Source organism: Rhinolophus hipposideros (genome assembly GCF_964194185.1).
Source record: "Rhinolophus hipposideros genome assembly, chromosome: 10".
Lineage (NCBI taxonomy): Eukaryota > Metazoa > Chordata > Mammalia > Chiroptera > Rhinolophidae > Rhinolophus > Rhinolophus hipposideros.
In genome coordinates, this window is record NC_138056.1 from 26,014,364 (window position 1) to 26,040,489 (window position 26,126).

Here is a 26,126-nt window from a genome sequence, read left to right on the forward strand (position 1 = left end):
GATTTGGGTAGTGTTGCTCATTAATGCTGGTTAACTTAATACCGTGTTTCCCCAAAAATAAGACCTAGCCGAACAAACGGCTCTAATACTTTTTTTGGAGCAAAAATTAATATAAGACCCTGTATTATATGATATTATATGATATTATACCCAGTATTATATTATACCCAGTATTATGTTATGTCATGTCATGTCATGTCATGTCATGTTATGTTATGTTATGTTATGTTATGTTATGTTATGTTATATTATATCATATCCGGTCTTATAGTAAAATAAGCCTGGGTCTTATATTAATTTTTGCTCCAAAAAGCTCATTAGAGCTGATTTTCTGGCTAGGCCTTTTTTTTTTCAGGGAAACATGGTATTTCCCTGTAAGTTTCTCAAAAAATTACTAAACCCTTTTTACATGACGTTAGGGCTTTTGTGTTGTAATTATGAAAACCAGTTACTTTTAATTTGAGTGGGTATGCTGAAAACTGATTCTCTCATCAATTTTATTAACTAATCTTTATATAGAATTTCTCCTCAAAGAAGAAAATAAAAGTGATATCTCTCTGGTTGATTGGATCCTGGGTGAATAGGAGTTTACAGTAGGTTTTAATTCTGTTATTACCATTTTATGTTGTATTTTTTGTTTTCCCTTCTTGAATCAATTACCTTAGACACTCCTTAGTTCATCTTAGAGTGGCTTCTTTTCTACATGCCAATTCATGAATAGCCCAATACGGCGTACACACTTGTCTGCTTTGTCCCAGAATGCTTAGAGGCAGCAAGGTACACTTTAATCTGGTCACCAAAGCAGATGGACAACTTTCTTCTATGGAGGAGAAAAGATAGGATCTCACTGATTTCTGCTGAGCTACTCTGAACTTCTTTGACTTGGTTTAGAAGTGGGACTGGACAGATGGTAAATATTTTAGTCTTTGTGGGCGGCCTGCTCTCTGCTGTGACTACTTAACTCTATCATCGTTGTACAAAAGCATGTATAGACAATACATAAACAAATGAGCATGGCTGTGTTTGAATAAAACTTTATTCACAAAAACAGGCAGCAGGCCAGGTTTGGTCTCTGGGCTGTGGTTTTCTGACCCCTGGTTAGGATATTAGCGGGGGAGGGGAGAGTGTCTAGTGTAATGGAAAGAAAGCCCTCAAACAGAATCATGTGACTTGGTTTTCAGTCCTGGGTCCACCAGTTTGGTTTAGCTCAATGAAAATGTATTGAGCATTTACTATAGGAATGGAAATACTGAATACTGTGTTGCTACTCTTCTCTCCCTAAACTGTCACCAGGCAACACTATTCAGTGTTGTGCTTCTTTACATGGAGTCCAGCTGCAGTCTCAGAATCCTTCTCAATACAGTACTACGGATAGTCACTACCAATGGATTCGAGCTGCTGTATGAGATGACATGATTTGTCATCCCTGAAACACTATGTGTCAATTACTGTGCAGGGTGATTCGCATAGTTAAGATTAGTTAGATTTAGCACTTACTCTTCAGGGGTTCAGAATCCAGTGCTGCTTTCCTAGGTCAAATCATTCATTGCCTCTGAAATCTGTAAAATGGGAATATAGGATCTTACCCTGTCTTTCCCACTGGATGATTGTAAGGATCAATTGAGACACGGCAAATGACAACATTCTGTAAATGGCAAAACATCGAGTAATCTGTTTTTACATACTTTTAGTCCTTGTTTAATAAGTGAAAGCACCAAACAGGTATCTATCAAGCCCCATTTTTGTTACTTAAAATTTGGACAGCATCTGGGGCGAGGATCAAATCCTTGCAAACTTCAAGGTTACATGAAACCATTCAGCAACTGGGACATGAGGAATTTAACCGCCCATACAATGACTTTATTTTGAGAAATTAGGCCAAACATTTCACTTCTGCAAAACCGATGTGTGAATTGTGTTGCCTAAGGTGTCTTCTCTTCTCAAGTCCTACAGACGCCAGGTGCCAAATTCTTCTGAAATAGTTCCTGAAGGACCGGGATCTGAATGCAGTACTAGTAGAAAACATTTCTAGTGAGATAGCAGTAGGTGGGAGCCTTCAGGGGAAGCTCTTTTAGAGAACTCAGGGGACCTTAATACTTTTTTAGTTTCAGGTTAACAGAAGCCAACTTGGTCTTAACTATGGAAAGATGGAATTTATTTTAAAGAAACAGGATTGTCTCTTGGAAGTCTAGAGCAACGATGCAGCCAAATCTCAGCAAGTGACTGGAAGCAGAAATGTAAAAGCCGTGTGGCTTCTCTGGGTGTTGTTTCAGTCTCTCTGTGTTTGTTTCATGCCTTGCTAGCTCTCTTTGTGAGGAGTGGTTCTCTCTGCACCCCCAGTGTATGATGAAGAAAGATGGTCATGCTTCACCTCCAAATTCCTATGTTAGATGCCTCAACTAACTTGACTCTTTGTTTTAGCTCCAAATGTCCAGATTGGAACCACATGCATCAAATACCTACTCTGTTTCAGTCAAATGTAATCAGTGATTTCAAAGATATGCCAAGAAGGCATTTCAGTGCATTGCAGGGAATGTATTTCCCTGAGAAAAGAGGTAGGATCACTGACTTACGTATGGGGCCGATACTCCAAAAGATATCTGTTACGGGGTTTCAATAAAAAGATGCCCTTTCTGCTTAATAGTTTATGGCTGTAACGTTTGGCTGTAAAGCTTGGGTGAGGGGAATAGGGTGGCCCTGGCATGTCCACTCCAAGAGTTTTATCTCAGAGATGTTGACCTTTCTCATGCCCTTCGTCTTGGACCTGTGTTTTCACAGTCTGTGTCCTCCCTGGTGTGGATTATCGAGGTTCATATGTGGAGATGGTGACTAATGAGTGTCAAATGTCAGTAAATGGCTAATATGATACATACTCCTGTAATATTCTCTTGCAAAAAAAATGTGTCCATTGCCAATATTTCCCTTAGATCTAATGAAACATTTTCTAGTAGTGTGTTCTCAGAGCATTGCACCGTCTGTAAATTCTTATCCTTTCATAAGTACATCGGAAGTCTTTGGAATAGAAAAGAATATTTGCTCTTTTATTTATGCCCCCATCCACCCCACGTCTTCGCACACTGGTGGGCATGTGGCAGCTGCCCCACAAATATTTGCTGAAATGGCTTCTCTGACAGGAGGCCAAGATGGAATCCTGACAAAGAGTTGTATGGTTGCGAGTGATCTGGGAGAGAATCCTTTAATGTAAAATCTGGAAAGGATGTTAGCTTCCAAACTAATATGGCAAGCTGAATAATGACCCCGCCCCCCCCATGTATGTTGACCCCTAGACATTTTCCCGTTACAATAAGGATTCCGAGGCCCAGAGAGGTGAAGTAACTTGCCTCTGTAGGATTACAGAGCTAGCCAGGGAGGAGCTGTGAGCACCCTGTTTTAGCCTGATGCTCTCTTTTCTCTTTCTTGCTATTTTAAAGTAATGGCAATAGTGAGGACATAATTAGGTCAACATTCTGGAATTCAGTGGGAATCTCACTTACCTTTCTAGAATCCTCTATTGGAGGAAAAAAGCAGTACCAGACTCAGAGCAGCCTGCTTGGTTGCTTTTTTTTATTTTTTTACTTCCCTCATTTATATTTAATACCTGGTGCATAGGGAAAGCATTTGACATTTGTCCAAATACCAAATGTACTTTGGATTTCATCACTTATATATTAGCAAACTCCAACTATGCACGAGAACATTTCCTCTGAAAAGCAGGAACCTCAGGCCTGGAGAAGTTCTGAGCTGAGGCCTGACGATCAGACCAGAGTGGCCATGACTGGGCTCAAGTCTGCTGATGCCGTGGGGTAAACGCCTCTGCAGGCACTCCAGATGGGCTCCGGCCCTGCTAGGAGGCGGGGAGTAAGGGGTGAAGTCTATTTTTGGGGTTCTAACTGCTTCCAGAATATCTTGCATTCATAGCCCGAGTCCAAAGATCCTTTGGTGCGGCTGGCTCAGAGCTGGCCGTAAGGTCAAGGTCAGCTGTTAGAGGACTAAACAGGCTCAGAAATGGGCTGACCACTGACTTCCTCTGGCCTTATCTCTGCAAGGCTATTTCCAGGCTAATAGCTTTCTCTGGAATCTGAAGTGATGAGGGTTATTGAGAAATGCAGCTTTTCTAACCTTCTTTTATGGTTGAAAACTGGAAATGTGAGAAGAGAAAGGGAAACGGAAAAATAAATAATAATAATAGCTCCAGTTTTATTGAGTGCTTCCTATGTGCTCATGTAAGTTATGTATTATATAAGCAAAGCGTTTCTCTATTGAAAGGGTATGCCTTAGTCTGTTTCTCTCATTGCACTACTCTTTGGGCATCTCTGAGCATGAATTCCTGACCCCTGGACATTTTGAAGTTACAGATAAGGATTCCGAGGCCCAGAGAGGCGAAATACCTTGCCTAGGATTACAGAGCTAGCCAGGCAGAAGCTGTGAGTAGAACCCAGGCCTCCTGACACACTTGTAGCCCGATGCTCTCTCTTCTTTCCTGCTGCTGAGGGGAATGATAGCCATTGTGAAGGCACGGTATTCAGGTAACTCATCTGAAGTGTACACTTACACTAGTGCAGGAGGATGGTGCAGTGTCTGTACGTTGAGACTCTGGAGCTGACTGCTCGGGCTTAAGTCTGAACTCTACCACTTACCAGCTGCGTGACCTGTGCAAATTGTTTAACTTCTCTGAAACTCTGTTTCTTCTTCTAGAAAATGAAGATAGTAATAGTACCCACTGCAAAGGGCTGTATGAGTATCACATGAGTTAATAAATAAATAGTACCCGGCTTATAGTAGCCACCATATAATATTAGCTCCTACTGTGACATCGTTATAAATATATCTGTTTTGAAAATGAGGTCACAAACCCAGAGAGGTTACATAGTTTAACCAACAGCACACAGAAAGGAGCCACGCTGGGGTTTGGACTCAGATCTCTGCTCTAAATCATCTACTGTATCACCTATTAGAAACTTGGGTTTTTCTCAGACCAGTATTTCTTGGTTCCTTCTCTGGGCAGCCTGTGGTATGTAAACAAAGTTTTTGCATTCATGTTGGTAAAATAGTAGTATTTCTATAGGTCTTATATCTTTCATCTCTTCCTTTTCATTTCTCTTAAAAATGTTTCCTGTTTTACTTTGTGAAAAGAAATATGAGCAATAAATTATGTGAAATCCAAACTCCATAAACTGACTACATTACATTGGTACATGGTAACATTGAGTGCAAAAAAAAATGCTCATCTTTGAAATGGTCATAAAGCTTTGCCTTAAATGGTTTCAAGCTTCACTAAGTATTTGAAGTTGACTTGAAAAGGAATGGCATTTAACCCTAGGCTTAATACGTAGGTCAGTAGTGCTGAGAGAGAGTAAGACGGCTCTGATCGGGTCATTCAGACAGTCACGAGAGCCCAGTATGGGTCAGGTGCTAGGCCAGGTGCTGAGGGCAGAACTGTAGTATTTTTGTTGTCCACAAATACTTCCGATTCAAATCTGTTGTCTACAGTTATTTAATGTCTCCCGTCGGGACTCGTTTTGCCCCTTATGAATTCCCACATTTTGTATGAGCCCTTAACATGCACAAAAAAATCTTGATCAAGGTTTTGCAGGGCCTGTCTGGACCCTGGATTATTCAAACAACAATTGACCTGCTGGTCTTCAGGCTGGAAATGAGACCATAGTTGCTCTCCTCACATGAATGGTGTTCAAGCAGAAAAGAGATTCATCTTGTTCTGGAGTGGAAATTGCAGGGAAAGATTCTTGGTTCAGTTTGACCACGGATGGTACCCACTAAGTGCCAAGGGTTTACCCAGAAGTGCGTGAGGCAGACAGAATCCCTGTATCCACAGAGCTTCAATTTGTTATTATGTGATCACCAGAGCTGCAGCCTCATTTTGGCATAAAAATGTTGCTGAGAATATAGATGTATGAGGATGTGATAGACTACACTTTACAGATAGCCCTACTTGAATGAGCCAGTTTGGTTGGCAAAGTGTTTTCATCGCATCGTGGAGATATTCCAAAGAGAGACCGAAAACGAGGAGCGCGAGGTTCTAATTCTGATCCTATTATGGCCGATGTGATCTCAGGCCTCATTGTTAACATCCAATAAATGGAAACATTGAACTAATGGCCTTCAGTCCTTTCTCTACTCCATGATTCTATTCAACTTTCATTTTGTTATATATCTTTGCACAGTCAAAAAATAGAATCGCATCTGTTCTTGAAGAACAGGGCAGTTTAACATGAGAAGCCTACTGATTTCATATGTACTTAATTTAAAGATTTTAAATTGGGTGGAAAAAGTCATTTGGAGAGAATAATCCTTTTTTGCAATTTACTTTACTTTTTTTTTCAGTTTTATTGATATAATTGACATATAACATTGTGTAAATTTAAGGTGGACAATGTTGTGATTTGATATGTTTGTGTGTGTGTATGTGTATATACACACATACAGAGGGTGTCAAAAATGTATACACATTTTAAGAAAGGAAAAAACTATTAAAATTGTAGTACTTAATATATACTGATAACAAAAGATGAATACAAGTCATGTTTGACTTCTGTAATTACAAGAGGTGCTCAAAGTGGTTACCATCAGCGTCCAGACACTTCTGATTATGGCGAACTATTGCTTGGGCAATGTTAACCAAAGTTTTCACTTGTGTACACTTTTTTGGTACTATAGATCGATCGATAGATAGAGAAATGATTGCCACAATAAGGTTAACATATCCATCACTTTACATAGTTACCTTTTTGTTTTTGTGGTGATAATTTTTAAGATCTCTCTTAGCAACTTTCAAGTATATAATATAATATTATTAACTATAGTTACTGTACATTAGAAAGTTTATACTCTTTGACAACTTTCACCTGTTTCCTTCTCCCATCTCTCCCCCTGGCAACCACTAATTTACTCTCTGTTTTTATGAGGTTTTTTTTTTCTTAAGATTCCACATAGAAGTGAGATCATATAGTATTTGTCTTTCTCTGTCTGACTCCCCCTCTGCCAGGAAAGCCCGGGTCAGTGGGGTCTGAAATCCCCGAGCCCACACTGGCCTGCAGCCTGGCATGTTGTATACACACAGCACATGGATAGCTTGGTCCTTCAGGACAAGGGTAGGCAGCCCCAACTGTCCACTACTCCTTATTCTTTCGTTTCACTGAAAGAGCAGTAGCTGGGCCCCAAGCCTTGCACGGTGCAGTCAGTGCTGTCTCTGTCACACCTGCCACAGTGACATTCAATGGCTGCCGGGTACGTGTACAGGGAGTCTGCATGGTGAGCACAGCCAGGCACTCGCACTGTCTCATACACCAGCTCCTTGAAGGTATATGTTTTCTGGGTGTTGGGCCTGGCCGGGTCCTTGTACACCGGGTCCTGAGGAGTTTAGGAAGGAGAAAGGTAGGTTACAATATTCTGGAAGTTTCTGTTTGGCTTAGTCAAAATAAGAGAGGGATTTAATACTGCTTGCTCTACTGTTTCTTCTCTGAAGACCAGCTTCTGGGATCCTTAAACACAGGAAACTTGACCTCATCAAGGAACTCTTATGTTACATCACTTTTCTGAACTGTCCCAGAAGTTTGATAGAAAATATAACTGCCTTCTTTCTCCTTATCATGTTAGTACTCATTTATTTAATATTTCTTAAAACTTTGAATTTGTATGGCATAAGAGGGTGTAAAGATAAAAAAATAAAGAAGATACGACTTTTGGATTTTTAAGATTTTTTTGTACTTATTAATCTGAAGTTGTATTAATGACAGATGTAATCATATAACGCTTGGGTTTAATTGCTCAGAAAAATGTTTCTGAGTACTGTTTTCTATGTATATTTAAAAGAGGAGTAAGAATCATAAGCTAAATTATTGTTATTTTGCCTGAAATGTTTGGGAAGTCTCACATCAATGTCCACAGATTCTGGACATTGTATTGCCTTTTAGGATCTTTCTTGTCACTGATTTAAGTTCTGTACATTTGCAAGGTCTTAATCCAAAAGTATATGACACAGTTTTAATATCAGTACATTTAATTCAGGGCAAATTTTTTTCTTTGACTTGCCCAATAAGAAATTAATTGGCTTTAAGGGAGAAAAGGGGCTGTCAATCCATATCCCTAACTGGCTGCCAAGGCTACATGCCAGTAAGCTGGGTTCTATTGATCAAATTCACTTACTATCAAATACAGCACATTCTTTAAAATGCAGCCACTTTGAATTTCACTTTATTGGACGCCTGCACAGACAGGTGTTACAGAGAGATGGCAAAGAAGAAACACGTTCCTTTTTAACTGGTTTACTGTGAAGAAACTGTAAAAGTGTAGACCAGTGGTTTAATGCTTCTGTGTCTTGATTTTCTCAACAGCATGAAAGAAGGGAGTGTGTTTGCTGATCATTTTTGTTCTAGTCTACAAGTACTGATTGTTCTCAGGGTGCTTATTGGCATTTGTATTAAAGGAGGACCAATGACATGAATTCTTCAGTTGGCTTCTTGCATTTTTCTTTGGCTTTAAAATGAATTTTAGTACTTTCCTGATTGCAGAGGTATGATTTTTATGATTGTAATTGGCTTTTTGAGGCTGTTGACAATATTCCATGATTAAATATAGTTATGTACTCATGCCCGTGTTTATCCCTCTATAGCTAAAGCTAACAGAAAAATATTTTTTTATAATGCAGAGATGGCACATTACTGAAGCATTCATTTACATCAATCTGAGCTGCCCCAAATTTGTTGTACCTAAATTAAATCTAAACAGAAACATCTGAATATCATGGTAATTAACCTCAATCACAGCACAGACAGTGCTGACTAGTTTTAATGACCATTTTTATATTCATAAACAAAATTTTGTACATGAGAATTAACATTTATGTTTTTTGGGTTAACCTAAATGTTAACATATAATTTTTTTCACATTTGATTACTAGAAGTATATCTCAAAGGCCATGTTAATTGATCTATAAAATTAGTTACTCACTAGCCCTGTTTTTTTTTAAAGATTTTATTGGGGGAGGGGTACAGGACTTTATTGGGGAACAGTGTGTACTTCCAGGATTTTTCCAAGTCAAGTTGTTGCCCTTTCAATCTTGGTTGTGGAGGGTGCCGTTCAGCTTCAAGTTTTTGTCCTTTCAGTCTTAGTTGTGGAGGGCGTAGCTCAGCTCCAGGTCCAGTTGCCATTGCTAGTTGCAGGGGGCGCAGCCCACCATCCCGTATGGGAGTCGAACCGGCAACCGTGTGGTTGAGAGGACGAGCTCCAACCAACTGAGCCATCCGGGAGCTCATCGGCAGCTCAGCTCAAGGTGCCATGTTCAATCTTAGTTGCAGGGAACAGAGCCCGCCGTGCGGGACTCAAGGAGTTGAACTGGCAACCTTGTGGTTGAGAGCCCACTGGCCCATGTGGGAATCAAACCGGCAGCCTTTGGAGTTAGGAGCACGGAGCTCCAACCGCCTGAGCCACCAGGCCGGCTCCCACTAGCCCTGTTTTTAAGAGATAACATACATTTTCAGAAACCAGATTGGCATGCCTGGATTCCCTACAAGACAGTAATGAAATGCTCTTGATTGAGAGTCTCAATTTGTTTTTTGGGGGATCCTGAAAAATCAATAATTTCAAAAATAGCTATCCCTGCTTGAGAACTGTAGAAGCAGAGATCTATAATGGGCTTGGCTGAGGAATGTCATAAGCAGAGGCAAGTCTCAAGTTCACCATTTATACAGAATACAAATCCTTGGTGGATTTGTTGGGAATTAAAATATTGTAAGGCTCCACTAGTGCATAAAGTGAAGAAGTATTTGAATAGATAAAATGGTTAAATCCTATTAGAAAACTATCGAAACATAATATATTAGGGAAAGAATTCTACAACAGATAATCTTTCCTAATCAAACTCAATATAATGGCATATCTACTCCACCTTGTCATTTTAAACATGACTATAGTTTTTTCTTTGGTGTCTTTAATTTGGTGAACTCCCTTTCAAGGTTGCTTTTGTCTATGTTGAGAATAGTGGGTCAGAAAGATGAATAATACATTGCTCAAAGAACAGGTTGAAATTTCATGATCTATATCACAAGCCTTATGACTCCTTCTTTAGTTTCCTAATCCCACTAGTCTCCCCAATTCCAACCCCACTCACCCATTAGCATCCATTCTATTCTTTAATTCCCTAACTGAGCTGCACATCCATTCATCCTCATGTCTACCATGGAGCAAAAACCTCTTTAAAACTCTTCATCCTTCATGCCCCCTAGCAGGTGTGATTCTGTCTGTAACTCTGAAGCAGGAGGGTGATGTAAAGGAGAGCCTTCATCATCCTCTCCTCTGACTGCCTAAGCATGTAGCAATACTCCTGCTGTATTAGGGTGATTTCTTTCCTTGTCTGTCTCTATGGTGGATTAGAACGTATTTGAAGGCAGGGGTTGATACTGACCATGCATATTGCCTTGGCATCTAGCAAAGGCTGTACGTAGTAAGTTCATGGTAAATGTTCATTAACACATGAAAGTAAAACCATAAGTATTTAGTAAGCCATGAAATGTGGACATACAATGTCAGAAAATTAAGTTCTCGAACATACCTCATTAAGACAAGTTCACTACATTCCTCATCGCTGAATATCACTACAGTCACCTTCAAAGTACTCCTCTTAGGAAGTTATGCACCGACGCCAGCGCCTAGACCACCCTTCAAAGCAATTTTGGAACTCTTTTTCTGTAATGGCCATCAGAGCTGTCGTCGTATTCCTCTTGATGTCCTGAATGTGATAAAAAAGTTTTCCTTTATGTTCGGGTAAAGAAAGAAGTCATTGGGGGCCAGATCAGGTGAGTAGGGAGGGTGTTTCAATACAGTTATTTGTTTACTGGCTAAAAACTCCCTCACAGACAGTGCCATGTGAGCTGGTGCATTGTCGTGATGCAAGAGACATGAATTATTGGTGAAAAGATCAGGTCGTTTTTGTCTAACCTTTTCATGCAGCCTTTTCAGCACTTCCAAATAGTAAACTCGGTTAACTGTCCAGTTGGTACAAATTCATAATGAATAATCCCTCTGATGTCAAAACAGGTTAGTAACATCATTGCAACAAGTTCATGAACTTAATTGTCAGACCTCATATGCTTTCTGTCCTATGTCTTTATATGTAAAATATATTTCATGTAGGCAGCATATAGTTGAGTCTTGTTTTTTACAAAAATCTGACCTGATAACTTTGCCTTTTAATTGGAGTGCTTAGAATCTTTACATTTAGTATAATTTTTATATTCTTGGGTGTATGTTCACCGTATTGCTGTTTGTCTCATCTGTTCTTTGTTCATTTTTCATTTTTTTCCTGTCTTCTTTTGTAGTACAGTTATTTTCCAGTATATTTTTTTTTATTTCCACTATTGGCTTATCAGCCTGCTTTATATTATCTATTTGTTTGGTTGATTTGTTGCTCTCAAGTCTAAAATGTATACCTTTACTTCAAATAATATTATTCTACTTCACACATAATGAAAGTATCTTATAACAGTCATCATCCATTGGGCAATTGTTGACATTTATTTTACTTCTACATTGTTCTAATCCGTCAATAATTGTTATTACCTTTGTTCTAAATAGTTAATTATATTTTTTTAAAGTGAAAAAAAATCTAACATGTACCCACATATTACCTTTATTAACACATATTATTTCCCTTCTGCCTAATGAGCATCCTTAAAATTCTTTGTCATGTAAATTTTCTGGCAATACATCTCTCAATCTTTAACTTTACTAAAAATGTCCTAATTCAACTGAATTTTTGAATGATGCTTTTGCTGGTTATAGAATTATAGGTTAGCAAGTTTGTTTGTTGGTTGTTTTGTTTTAGCACTTCCTCTTTGTTTGCATTGTTTCTGATGAGAATTCCAATCTTATATATTCCGCCCCCCATGTAGTGTATCTTGTTTCCTCTGACTGCTTTTAAGATTTTATCTCTATCACTAATTTTTCAGAATATCTTAGTGAATATATGCAAATTTATGACATGTCTTGATTTGATTTTCTTTGGATTTATCCTGCTTGGATTTCAGTGAGTTTCTTGGATATGCAGGTATATGTTTTTTATTAAATTTGAGAAAATTTACAGGTAATTGCTAAATAATGCTTAGCATTGCCTTGAATAGAGATACAGAGTAAAGAAAACAACTCAGTAACTTTTTGGCCACTGTCTCTTGGTGTTCTGAAAATATCTATCTTATTGTTTATTTTAAAAAGAATCAGAGTAAGGCTTAGAACAGAGAGGAGGATCAGTCTTAATTTTGTTATGGTCCTAAGGCAAGCATTTTTAATATGCTTGTCATAATTCTAGGTGTAATAATTTTCTTAACATCATTCTTCTTGGCTAGACTGTGAACTCCACAAGAGACTAGTAGGAACAAAGGGGACACTCAGTATTTTTTTTAACTCAAAGAATGAGGCAATATGGATTTCACAGAAACACTAGACAGGTGGGGCAGTGTCAAGACAGGGGAAGGTGAGGTTTCAGGGAAGAAAGCCATGCCATGTAGAAATGTTATCGGAGGTTAGCTCTACAACCTCAGTCCAAACTCCAGTAAAGGCTGGTACCAGGATGTCTAACAAGGTGGGTAGGATCAAGAGCAGCAAGAAATTGTGCCCACCTGGACCACAAGACCCAGTGGAAAGGCACAGGTTTGGGGAACCCAGCTGTATTAGTTTGCTATGTTACTTTGTTATGGGTACATAACAAAGTACCATAAACCAGGTGACTTAAACAACAGAAACTTCGTATCTCACACTTTGGGAGGCAAGAAGTCCAAAATCAAGTCAACCAGGGTGATTTCTGAGGGCTGTGAGCAAGTATCTGTTCCTTGCTTCTCACCTACCTTCTGGGGGTTGGCTGGCAATCTTCGGAGGTCCTTGGTTTGTCTGTCTTCACACGGCATTCTTTCTGTGTGCATATCTGTGTCCAAATCTCCCCCTTTTATAAGGACACCAGTCATATTGGATTCAGGACCCACCCTAATCCAGTATAATCTCAAGTTAACTTCACTAGTGAAATCTCCAATGACCCTCTTACTAAGGGACTAGGGTTTAGGACTTCAACATATGAATTTTGGGGGGACGCCATTCAACACTTAACAGCAATAGACTTGAGTTTGACTCCTGTCTCTTTCTCTTACTGACTTGGCATGTTTACACAACTGAGAAGGGGATAATGATGCTTCTCTAATAAGGAAGTTGTAAAGATTAAATGAGATCATGTTGGCAAAGCACTTAGCTCGAACCTGACACATGATCAGCACTCAGTACAGGGTGGCTCTTACTGTTCCAAGCCAAATGACCATTGGTTTATTGAATATGTCGTGTTCCTCCTGCATATAATTGAGAAATAGGTCAGTTTTTCATTTGAATCACTTGTCCATTAGAAAGAAAATAGACCTGACCTCTGTGAAATGTTTGCCAGTTTCCTTCTCAGATTGGTTTCTGGGGAGGCAGGAAAATAATTACTGAATCACAAGTGCTTAAATAATTAAGCCAAAGCAAGAGAAAGTTGATAATAAACACTTTTCTGTGCATTATAATTGTGGAACAGTACCTCCTAGATAGTTAATCCTAGAGGCTTTATTGATTTAACTGAAACCTAATCAACTAACAACGCAGAGAATACTGCTGGAAGCACTCCTCCAGAGATCCATTGTAATTAGCAACTGGCCCCCTTCTGGGCGGTTGAGCTGCCCCCCTGCCTGCATTGGTCAAGTCATTTTTCAGGACTGTGCTCTCCCCAGAGGACACCGTTTCCCTTGTTACAACTCCCTCCGTTTTTGCTTGCCACAGCAAAATAGCCCCAGATTTTCTTCTCCAAATGGTCAGGACTTCAACCTGAGCCTCCCTCCTCTTTGGATGTGAAGGGCAAACATTTAGATATTGAGAGTTTGAAAGGAGATATAATAATCTTGACTGCTCCTATGAGGTCTGACAATTAAATTCGCGAATTCATCCTAGAAAAAGTGCTACATATCTCATTGCTGAATATCACTAGGATCACCTTCTAAGTACTCCCCTTGGGAAGCTATGTACCTATGCCAGTGCCTAGTCCACACTTCAAAGCAATTTTGGAACTCTTTTCCTGGAATGGCCATCAGAGCTGTCATTGTATCTATCACCCTTGATGTCCTGAATGTTATCAAAATTCTTCCTTCCAATATTCCCTTTATCTTCGGGTAAAGAAAGGAGTTATTGGGGGCCAGATCAGGTGAGTAGGGAGGGTGCTCCAATACAGTTACTTGTTTACTGGCTAAAAACTCCCTCACAGACAGTGCTGTGTGAGCTGTTGCCTTGTCGTGATGCAAGAGCCATGAAGTGTTGGCGAAAAGTTCAGGTTGTCTAACTTTTACATGCAGCCTTTTCAGCACTTCCAAATAGTAAACTCGGTTAACTGTTTGTTCAGTTGGTACAAATTCATAATGAATAATCTCTCTCATATCAAAAACATTAGCAACATTGTAGGAACAAGTTTGTGAACTTAATCGTCAGACTTCGTATATGGTCAAAGTAGGACTTCAATTACCTAGACTTGCTTCTATTTTTCCCCTTAGCATAACTGAGACTGGTTTTTAGTTTGCTCATTTGTTTGTTTGTTCATTTGTTGCTTCCATGACTTTCTGGGTGGACTGTCTTTCATGAATAATGCCTTTTCCCACTCCTGGATTCTGCACAGAGGGATTTTCCCTAAGTGCAGTCTTAGCCCCTCAAAGTCTTTACTGCTCCACTCTTGGGATGATGGAGGGTTATACTTGACTGTAAACTTAGGAAAAAATGCTGGCTCTGCTTGACCTTGCTCTGTCCTTCCTTCTCTCAGACACAGACCTGCCTATAGAGAACATTCCTCCATTGCTCCCCCTCCTTTGTAGGGGAATGCCAGCCTCTGCCTCATGGGTGTCTGCCTAACTTGGGGGAGGAGTTAGCAGTCTAACATTGCTTCTCACTCCATGCTGTATTTCGACTTAGCCTCTATCAGTAAGAGTGGGGTATGTGGGGTTTTTTGATATACTCTTGGTTCTATTTCTCAAAATTTTGGGGACTCAGGGAGGGATGTGGAGTGCTATTTACTTGGGCCTTGTAGAGACAATGTTGGCCTCTGAGAGTCATCAACAGAGCTGATCTGTTTAGCTGAGTGGACATCTCTGATCAGGAACAATTTCTATGTGTCTCCAGTTATAAATTCAATGAGGAATTAGAGAATCTCTACTTAGAAAGGACAAGTCCAACTAAGCAGTTGAATATTAGACACCCAAGATCCTTAGAGGAAGCAGGAGGAAGAAGTAATATTTATTGAGCAACTATTTATTAATAGTTGCTACTGTGGTGAACATATTCTTCACATAATTTTGTTTAATATTGAAAAAGATGTGGAACCTGGTCAAAAGCCAGAGAGGATGTCATCTTGCCTTGATAAATCTTTTCTGGTTTATGAGAAAAGGTGGAAAGTTAATCCTTTATCATTAAACATAGTCTCGTAAAGAGCACGACTCTGAATTTACCATCTCTAGACACAGAACCAAGGGTTTTCTAATTTTTTTTCTTAGGTGAATGGCTCTTTTAATACTAATCTTGAATGTGGCCTGGTGGGTGGCTTATAGTTGAGAGATGGAAAGAAAGTCAGAGATGAAGTCCTGGCACTGCATTCTTTGTACAGACGAGAAGCAGTTCCAGAGAGGTTAAGGGACTGGCCCCAAATCACAGCACTGTCCAGTAGGAGAGCTAGAATGAGAAGTGCAATCTCTGAGACCTGGGTTGGTGCTTGTTCTTGTCTGTTCTGCTGTCCCCTTCCTGGGTTAATGATAGCAATCAGCCACTTCCATTACTTATTCTATTTTTAAGGCTGTCCTCTGCTGTTGAATGGGAGAACAGTCAGAACCCAAGAGCAGCTTTCTCAGGTGAGCCCTTCAGTCAGTAACTATTTCTCGGTAGCTTATGCCATTCTTACTATTCCTAAGAATTAGCACCTACTCCCTTTCCTTTTGAATGCCAGGCAGCACACAGCTACCTAATGGCAGCTACAACTTGTCTTTTTGACAAGACAGATAGCTTTCCAGCAGAATTATATTCTGTAGCATCGATCACCATGACAGGACATATGATAATAATTGGGACGCTCACCATGCGCCCCATTACACTTTTAAGTTGTTCACTGAGATTTACATTTTTCCTATTATCCTGTCTTGTTGGCAATTTGTTGAAATTCCCCAATGGTGTAATCATTTCTTAAGTGCTTTGTCTCTGGTATACTTCAGAAAATTAATCAGTGGATGTAGTTGCTGACAGTTATTTTGGAATTATCCAAGAATCATTTGGGGTTAATACAGCTCAAACACCACCTACTACAGGGTGTATTGAGAAGGTGTTCTTGATATCCCCAGGCTGGATCAGGGACTCACTTTTGGGCGCCTGTGTGCCTTGCATTTCCCTCTATCAGAGCCGTCATCACCCTCCACTGTTACAGTCTATTTGAGTTTTTCTCCTTTGTTAGAAGGTAGGTTCCTTTAAGGCAGGGTTTTTAGAATCAGATGGGCCTAGGTTCAAGTCTTGGCTCTGCCACTTACCAGCAATGCATTTCATGAGAAGTAACTCTCTAATTTTCATCTAGCTTATCTGAAAGATCAGTGCAATGGTCTCCTTCACTGAGAAGTTTTAAATACTAAATGAAGATGTGTATCAAATACACAGCATAGAATTGTACACAGGAATCATGTAATAAATGGGAGCTACCATTTTACTTTTATTTTAATTGTTATTATCCTAGAATATGGTACAATACTTGCCACATGGTAGGTGCTAAAAATGAATGCATGTTGTATAAGCACATGCATTTTATATTGCTTAAACCCTTAAACCCTCCTATTCTTATGTATTTCCCATATTATACCTGATATTATAGTTGTGTGTGGTTATCTTGGTCTCTTTCTTTCTGGAGCGTCTAGTCCAGGAGACATTGCTTTCATCCATGCCAAATGGAGAGCTAGATGTGAGATAAGTGTTACAAGTGTAATACTTACTTTGCCTGGCCTCTATCTCAGCCTCTCCTCTAGCACCAGAAGATAACAGATGCCTACCACAAAGTCAGCCAAACCATCCTCCACAGATGTTTAATAGAAGGGCCAAGCTACCACTATCAGGGGTCAGCATAAGTGCCAGAATCTGTTCCTGAGCCTCGTGGGTAAATTGCCCCTTCTGAGAGCTGACTGGGACAGGTCTGATATTCTCTGGTACACAGTGAAACAGCTGTACTCATTGTTCAAATACTGTAACACTTTTTTTTCCTGCCCTTAGCCCCCTGAACAACCCCCGACACAAGCACCCTTGCTACCTTAGACCTGTCCAGGACCCCCTGAATCTCCCCATGGTCCAGCAACTGAAGGGTAAATGCCTGGCATAGCAAAGGTCCACCAGGACGGTATCCATTCTTATTGCTTGCTACCCGCTTGCCAGCTACTGAATATTTTCAGTACTATCCCTTTGCAAGGGGTAACCAGTCTGCTCCCTGAGCTCCTTCTTGGTTCTGCAGGTCTCTCTTTCTTTTTCAGTCTGCCACTGTTCTGCTTTGGTCTTGCCAACTCCAAGTCTTGGACCTGGGATCACCCTTTCTCACTACACTCAGCCGCATCCTGTCCTCTGTCCAGCCTGTCTCTGGGGCTCTCTGCAAACGGCATCTCACAACGATTGAGTCTCCTCCTTTGATCCATGCTCTTCTCAACCTCATGTCAATGGCTAGAGCTTGGCCTGTAATTATGGACCCCTCCTCTTGGGCAGATTTGCCAGATCTGTATTGACCATCCTATATAGACAGGACGTGTCCTGTATTTAATGACTTGGACTTGCATCCTATGTTCACTTTGTCAGGACATCCTAAGTGTCCTGATTTCAGATTAAAAAAATAAATAAATAATGCAAAAATACGACAGACATATTTTCAAATTTAACTAGGTATCCTGCTTTTTTACCACCCTAAAACTTGGCAAACTTACCTTCCTACCTGCAGACCCCAATTTACCCTTATGTTCTTATATTATTAGTTTCTTTTGGTTCTTTTTCTCTCTGTAAGCTAAAAGTTTTCCCTCCATCTACCATGCTGTGTGGTCTATGAGCTAGGTCTGCACCACTTCCTTGCTAATTAGGACATAGCCAATATTTATCGAATGAATGAAGAGATGAATAAAAGGAAAGTGTGCTCTGTAGGATCTCTTTCTCCTTAGGATCCCATTCAGAATATTACAGGCCCTTTGAGTCTGAAAAGCAAGTAGCTGTAATAGAAACTAAACCCTGTTCTGGGGCAGCCAGACTGCTGTATACTGCTGCTGCTCTCTATATTTAATTACTTTTTGTTTTTCCCTTAGCAATTAGTAAAGTGCCAGTCTGTCTCAGATGTGCTAAGGAGAACCAAGAGAAGATGTTTTTGTCCACACTGGAGCCACAGTGTTAAAGCCACAGTGGCACACTTAGGGTGGGAGCTGGAGGAGAGTGGAGATAGAAAGTCATTAATATTTATTGAGCAACCATCCTGTACTTTTTAAGATATGATCTCATTTTATCCTCACAGTCACCCTGCAAAGTATGTTCTAGATAAAGAATCATGTTTTGCCAGGATAGATAACTTGCTCAAATCCTAGAGTTAGTAAATAGCAGAACTTGAATTTAAACCTAGGTCTTGCCACACGGTACCATCCTGGCTCCCATTGCTAGAAGCATCATGGTGGTAGCAGTGGCAGTGACCAAAGCCAGAGAACTCAGTGGGGTAGGTCTCACTCTCAGACAGAGCCAGACCCACTCATTTTCTATCTCTTTTGCTCTCTTTCTCTCCTTTCTACCTTCCTTCATTCTAGAACATTCCTGGCATGGTTCTAGAATCTCAGGATACTGATAAGCTGATGATTACGATAAACACAGTCCCTGACAATAGAGATTGAAAAAGTAATTTCAAGTATGATGTAACTATTAAAGTAATTTTGGAAGCACATAAGGAGATAGTGGAAGATGGCAGTTGTTGGAGGGGTGGGGATCAGCAAAGACCTCATGAAGATAGTAACATATGGGTTGAAATGTGAGGGATAAGAATAATTTAGTTATGCTAATAGTTAGGGAACAGTTGTTTCAGGCAGAGGAACTGCTAGAGGACAAAGATGTGACGCATTCGAGCAAGTGTAATAAGACTGGCTTATCCTTCCAAAGAGAAAGCTTGGGGAACCTAGTTTTATTTCATTAAGGGAGGTAGCCTGGTCAGGAGTCCTGAGTGCTCAGGAAAAATTATTATGTGGAGAAATATTTGGATAGAGAACGGGGCAATCCCATAGGCTGGTTTGATTGCAAGTGGCTGAAGGAGGTAGAGGCAGAAAGTAGGGATAATGACAAGAGCCAATCAAGGACTAGGAAGGGACATTTAAGGTTTAATCATTTGATAAAGAAAACCTTCAACCGTAGTGGCAGCTCTAACTTGGCTTGTTTTGAAACTGCATTTGGAATGAGGAGACAGTAAAAAGCCACTCTGCACAGGCAAAGAATATACTGAGTGACAGTTGGGATTGTGATCAAATCCAGTCATTCCCGTTCTCCAATTAAACTGTTTTCCCAAAGGTAGGTAGGCTGATGAGCGTATAGGCTCTGAAAGAGCCAAATGCTTCCTCCAAATGTTTACTATCCAAGCAGGTCCTTCATCATGGAACACTTTCTGTATTAAATATTAATTGAAATAATTTCATTTTGCAGATTCAATACTTAAAATATCAGTTTAGATGATGGATTGTGGATTTTAAAGCTGGAAGAACCGTTGAACGCATGTCTCCCTCCACTTCCTGCATTTACAGACGAGGGAGCTGGAGTCTGGAGAGGAAAAGTGAGTACCCAGACTCACAAAGCCAGGTTATGGGGGTTAAATCAGGCCATTGCATTTTTCCGTATAAAAGAAAATGTCAGATTGGCACTGAGCTTCAGCTCTAACTGAGCTGTCCACTGATGGTATGTAGAACTTTTCCCAATATTTTGTCCCTTGACACATATTTGCTTTTCTGGCTTTTACCTCTAATGAAATGTCCATATTAAAGTGATTGTTGCTGTTAGAAATCTGGATGGCATCCCATTAAAGGTAGGGAGAGGGGAGTGTTTGTAAACATGGCGAGTGAAATTAATTATGGGTAATGAAATATCTCAGAATCATTGTGTTCTCCTTTGTGTCATGACAAAATGCTCCATTAACCTTCAAAATCACAGAGTGGTAGCCTGCTTCCCCTCTTTTTCATTCAACCTATACTACTAAGCCTTGTACCTTAGTTCTAGCCTGGGTCAAAAGCGTTGTAGTGAGGGTGGGGCTTACAGACACACTCTAGTCTTAGGGAATTTATCATTTAGATGATTTGAGTCACACGTAGACATAAGTGGGCATCTGTATGTGGGAATAAGAGAGGCAAATAAAATTCCTAGTAGAACTGGAATCAGTATTTTTGCAGTTCAGCTTTGAGGGTCAAGAAAAGTAGGACATCGAACACCTGCAACCTAGAGCTATTTCTCCTTTTGTTAGGAAAGAGAGAGTTAAGAAGTGGATGGATGAAGCCAGGTGAGAGGGTTCTGCTGTGCTCTGACTTTGAAGTTTGGAGGGGCTTGGAGGAGCTGATCAGAGTTTCTCCTACCTTGAGGATTCAAGTGACTCCATGTTTATTTACTAAGAAAAGACTGAGTGATAGGAATAGTGGGGTGTGTTAGCTACACACAGAGACTATATGGAACCGAAGCCCAGGAACCCATTAGCAAATGTTACCTAAGTCCTTTTTCCTCCTCTTGGCTACTGGCAGACACTGCTAACCAATCATAGCATTCCTTTCTCCTCTGAGACTCAGAATCTTTCTTAACTCCATGTTCCAGACAAACACTAACAAATGATGGAGTCAGTGCATGAAATGACACTGAGTTTCAGTCCTTATGCCAAGTGGAATGGTACAGAGAAAAAGGGGCAACAGTAATACTTGGAGTATCCTGAGAGACCCAATAGAAGAGATGGCATGAGTTGGACTTTGAAAGATGAGTGCATTTTGGGCAAGTGGAGAGAAATCTCTGGGCAAGAACACCGTTGGCATGAAAGTGTAGAGATGGTGCTGAGCATAGCTGTTTCAGGGAGATTGAAGACCTGAATAGAGGAAGGAGTACGTGGAAGGAACACAAACAATATAGTTGGCAGAGAGTGAGTCATCCTGTGCCAAAGATTCTAAATTGGTTGTGATAGGAAATAGATCATTACAGGCCAGTGCAGAATTGTGATCGGGTCAAAGTGATCAAGTTCCTTTGGAGAATAAGGCATTGGAGCTAGAGAAACCAACTAAGGTAGAGATTGAGGGGATACAGGTGTGACATAATGATGCTCAACTCTGAGGATAATGGGCAAAGGATGGAAAAAATGCAACTCATACATGTATTCAACAAATAATCTAGGTGCTGAGAATACCAGCTGAAAACAAGACAAGATTACTGTTTAATGATGTTTGTAGTATAGTCGGAGGAGGCTGACAAGAGCCATGGTTTAGTTCAGATAGCCCTTAGCACTATAATAAAAATAAAACTGAGTTATATGACAGAGAGCCATGGAAGGTGTATTGGTATATTAGTCTGGGTTCTCCAGAGAAATAGAAGACAGATATAGACATGTTTATAGATATAGATGATATAGATATAGATATAGATATAGATATAGATATAGATATAGATATAGATATAGATATACTTGGGGTACCAAAAAATATAGACATTTAAGAGATGTTATCCACGTATTATTCTTGAAGCTGAATTGAATTATAGTAACAATGTGTGGTATGATGTTCACTCAAAAGAAGATGTTAATCAAATGAATGCTAGTGTCATTCATTGTATTACAATTTAATACAGTTTTTTCCTTTCTTAAAATGTGTATACAGTTTTTTGGCACACTGTGTAGATATAAACATAGGCATATGTATATACATATATCTCATAGACATGTATATAACAGATATGTAGATGTCTACAGGTACCTATAGATCCATAGATATATACACACATAGCACCCGTAGAATATGTGTGTGTGTGAGTGTGTGTGTGTTTATGAGAGAGAGAGAGAGACTGATTGATATACTGATGTACTATAGAAAATTGGCTCATGCAGTTATGAAAGCTGAGTAGTTCTGCAGTTGGCAAGATGGAGACCCAGGAGAACCAATGATATAAGTTCCAGTACAAGTCCAAGTCCAAAGACAAGAGAAGACCAATATCCCAGCTCAAAGATAGTCAGGATAGTCAGGTAGAGAGAAAGAATTCTTTCTTAATTAGCCTTTTATTCCCAGCCTTTGAACAGATTGGATGAGCAAAACCCACCCCCCCCAACATACACACATACACACATTGGGGAGGGCAATCTTTATTCAGTCTACCGATTCAAATGTTAATCTTACCCAGAAACACTCTCATAGATATACCCAGAAATATTGTTTAATTAAATAATATTTAGGCAACCCATGGTCAAGTTGACACAAAAAATACCTATTTAGAAGAGGAGGGAGCCCCTTTAGCAGTCAAGAAAGCATCTAAGATAATACTTGAGTCAATACCATATGATGAGAAGGAGCCACGGTGCAAAGTTTGGGGTATGAGTTGACTAGTGGAGGACCAAGAAAGTGGGAAGATTCTGAGGCAGGAAAAAAATGCTTGGCATACTCAAGGAAGAAAAAAAGAAAGAAAGAAAAGGAAAGGAAAGTGTGGCCTGAGCATAATAAACAAGGCGATAGACTGGCAACCAAGGGCCAGATCACATACGAATAAGACCTTCATTCTACACTAATGGTTCTAAAACCTTTTGGTCTTAGGTCACCTCTGTACTTTTCAAAATTACAGAGGACCCACAAGAGCCTTTATTTATGTGGGTTATGTGTATTGATAATTACCGTATTAGAAATTAAACTAACCATGTTAAAATATTTATTAATTTATTTTCAATGAACAATAATGTACTTTTAATAAGAAAAACTCCATTTTCCAAAAGCAAAAACATTTGGTAAAAAAAAACGGCATTGTACAATTTTGTAAATCTCTTCAGTACCTGGCTTAATAGAAGGCAGCTGGATTCTTGTATCTTCTGCATTCAGTTGGTACACTCGTGAGAAACGAAGTGTGGAAAAAGCAGAGAATATCTTCCTATGAATTATGAAAATGGTTCTGACCTCATTAATCCCCTGAAATGTTCTCAGGGATACCCCGAGAACTGCTGTTCTAGACCCTGCTCAGGAGTTTGGAAAGGAAAACCATTGGAATGGGAGGGTTGTCTAAAACAAGAGTGGTGACATAATAGGACATATATGTACAATATTACTTTGGCTGGTGTACAATGAAAGGATTGTGGGCAGGCAGTCACAGGACTGGGAAGCAGGAGACTTGCTAGAGTTTTTACTAGAATCCAGGGGATGGAGGGTTGTGGTTGGGTGAGAGTGACTTGGAATCTGGGTACATGTGTGCCTAATTGAATGGAGAGACATTTCCAAAGAGAAATCAGGGGCTCCTGCCTATTCTTTCCTATTCCCCTTTGTGTCCTATCTCTCCATTCCCTTTGCTGTTTCTTTCTTCATTCTCATTCTATGAGCTGGGATGGCCAGGAGTTAGTGAGGAAGAAAGGAGATTTAAAAATTTAAAAAAGGAACAAAAGTAGGAAATTGGCTTACTGAATCAAAGTAAGATGTCTTTTTCCTGAGTCAAACAACTTTCTGTTATTATTGAAACAGATAAAACAAGAATTAACAGGGTTTTTTTTAAATAACAAGACCCATTAGCCTACTATCTTATCAGTGAATATTTTTTATGCTAGCTGCCATATGCATAGATTTTTATAATATTGCTATTAATATGTATTTTACTCTGTAGTGTGCTATTTTAACCTGTCATATATATATTGTCCATCTTTTTATATCATTTTAGCTTTGAGGGCCTGTTTTCTTGTATCTTCTTACTGTGTCATAATTTATAAAACTCTCTCCCCAAGGATTAAGAATTCCGTCATTCACATTTTTTTTGCTTTTAGATAATGATGTTAGAATTCCCACCAACAGGGGTTTTACTTGTATTAAACCATTCTGTGTTTAGATAGATTCTTAGCTGTGGAACAAATGGGTCACGAAAGTATTGCTAGCTTTTTGGGAGCTTAGAACCTTGAGGAAACTTTCCTCTAGGTATTACGGATTGTCCACTTCTGGAAGAGAAATAGATTAGTAATTTTCAGGTACTCAATCCAAAACCTTGGAGTCGTTCTTGGAGGAAAGCAGTGGAGGGTTTATACATGTGCTTTGTACTAACATTGCAATTTTTCTATAAATTTGAAAATACTTGAAAACCAAAAAATCAAACAAAAAATATCTTTTTCCTTAGACAAGAAGGCCAGTGTTAAACACCAAGACCACAGACTCTCTGAGCAGAGGCGAGCTTCTCTCATTGTCTCACATCCTACACCCCAATTCATCAGCAAATCCTATCAGTTCAACGGTCAGAATATAACCAGAATCTCTGCTACTTCTTACTCTCTTTACCACTAATACCCGGGTTGAAGCCATCTCTTTTCTTGCCTGGAGAATTGCAGTCGCCTCCCCACCGGTCTCCTTGCTTTTGCCCTTGCCTCTGTCCTTGTCCCAGAAGCTTTTAAAGTTAGACCAAGTCTTCCTTCTGCTTAAAATCTTCTAAGAGCTTCCCATCTTATTCAGAGTCAATGCCAAAGCTCTTCCAGTAGGCAGTAAGTAAGGTGCCTGTGTAATTTATTATCCAAAGTGGGACTATTTGGGGAGAGCGAGAGGATGCCTTTAGTAATTATGTCTAGACAGCAGCTATGAATGCCAACTGTCTAGGCTCTGGGTCCTGTCTGTGCTTTTCTGTCACCTCTTGCTCTCCTCTGTATTACGCTCTCTTCACCCATCCTTTTGTGCCACACAGACCTCCTAGCTGAGTCCCTCACACGCCGAACACCGTGTTCTTCCTCCAGATAGCTTCACAGCCTGTTCTGTTACTTCCCTCGGGTCTCCATGCAAACACCACCTTATTAGAGAGGACTTTTCTGACTATTTTATGTATGAAGTGGATCCCCTTCTCCACCCACTCCCACACTTCCTTGCCTCCTTGTTTTCTTTGTCTCTGTTGTACTTGCTCATCTGTATATTGTTTTCTCTCTCTCCACTAGAATGAGTGTTCCATGAGGCAGGGAGAGTGCTCTGTTCACTGTTGCGTTCCCAGCATTTTAACGGGGCCTGGCGTGTGGTCGGGCCTCAGTAAGTCTCCGTTCACTTAGTGAAAGAATGCGAGATGGATCGCGTTCAGCTGCCTGGTCCTACCTGCAGCCAGAAATGGCAAGCTCAGGTTCTCCTCCTAACCCTGCAGAGACATGTCCAGGTCCCAGGGCAGTGGCATTTCAGCTCTTCCTTTAGCTTGTCACATTCTCCTGCCTGAATATGCACAAACTCCTGTGCTCCAGGAGAAGCTGAGACTTGGCCTGTCTCCGAAGCACATGTCACTGAACAATCTATGTTTCTACCTAAGCCTTTTCAATACACAGCCTTTCTGGAAAGTGTATGATACTAACAAGCAAACCTCTTTATATTTCTTCAGCACATTGTTTTTAAGTTAGGTTAACAAGTATTTCCTAGGAGACTTATGGAAGCCAGCGTAGTCCTGCCCACCTCCTTGCCTCATTCCCCATAAGGCTTCATCCCTCTTATACTGTAGAGAAAAGGAATGCCCTGATTTTTCATGCCATGGTGTCTTTGCTATATTGTTCCTCTGTCTTGAATACAGTTGGCAACTTCTGGTGGTCCTTTGATTCTTTGAAGCTCAAGTCAAGCAACTCCATGCAAAGTCTTTTTTGATCCACGTATGCAGAATTGACGACTTCTTCCTTTGTGCTATCATCGTACTTTATTACATGTTTGCATAATAACAATACTCTACTGCACATGTGTCCTGAACGATCTCCCCATTAGGTAATAGACTCTTTAAGGTCAAGGGTTACACGCATCCCCTTTGCTTAATAGTACACAACAGAAAGTCAGAGAAACTAGAAATGAAGTGTCAGGATGACTTCAGGTTCTAGGAATAGTAGAGATGTTTCAGCAAGC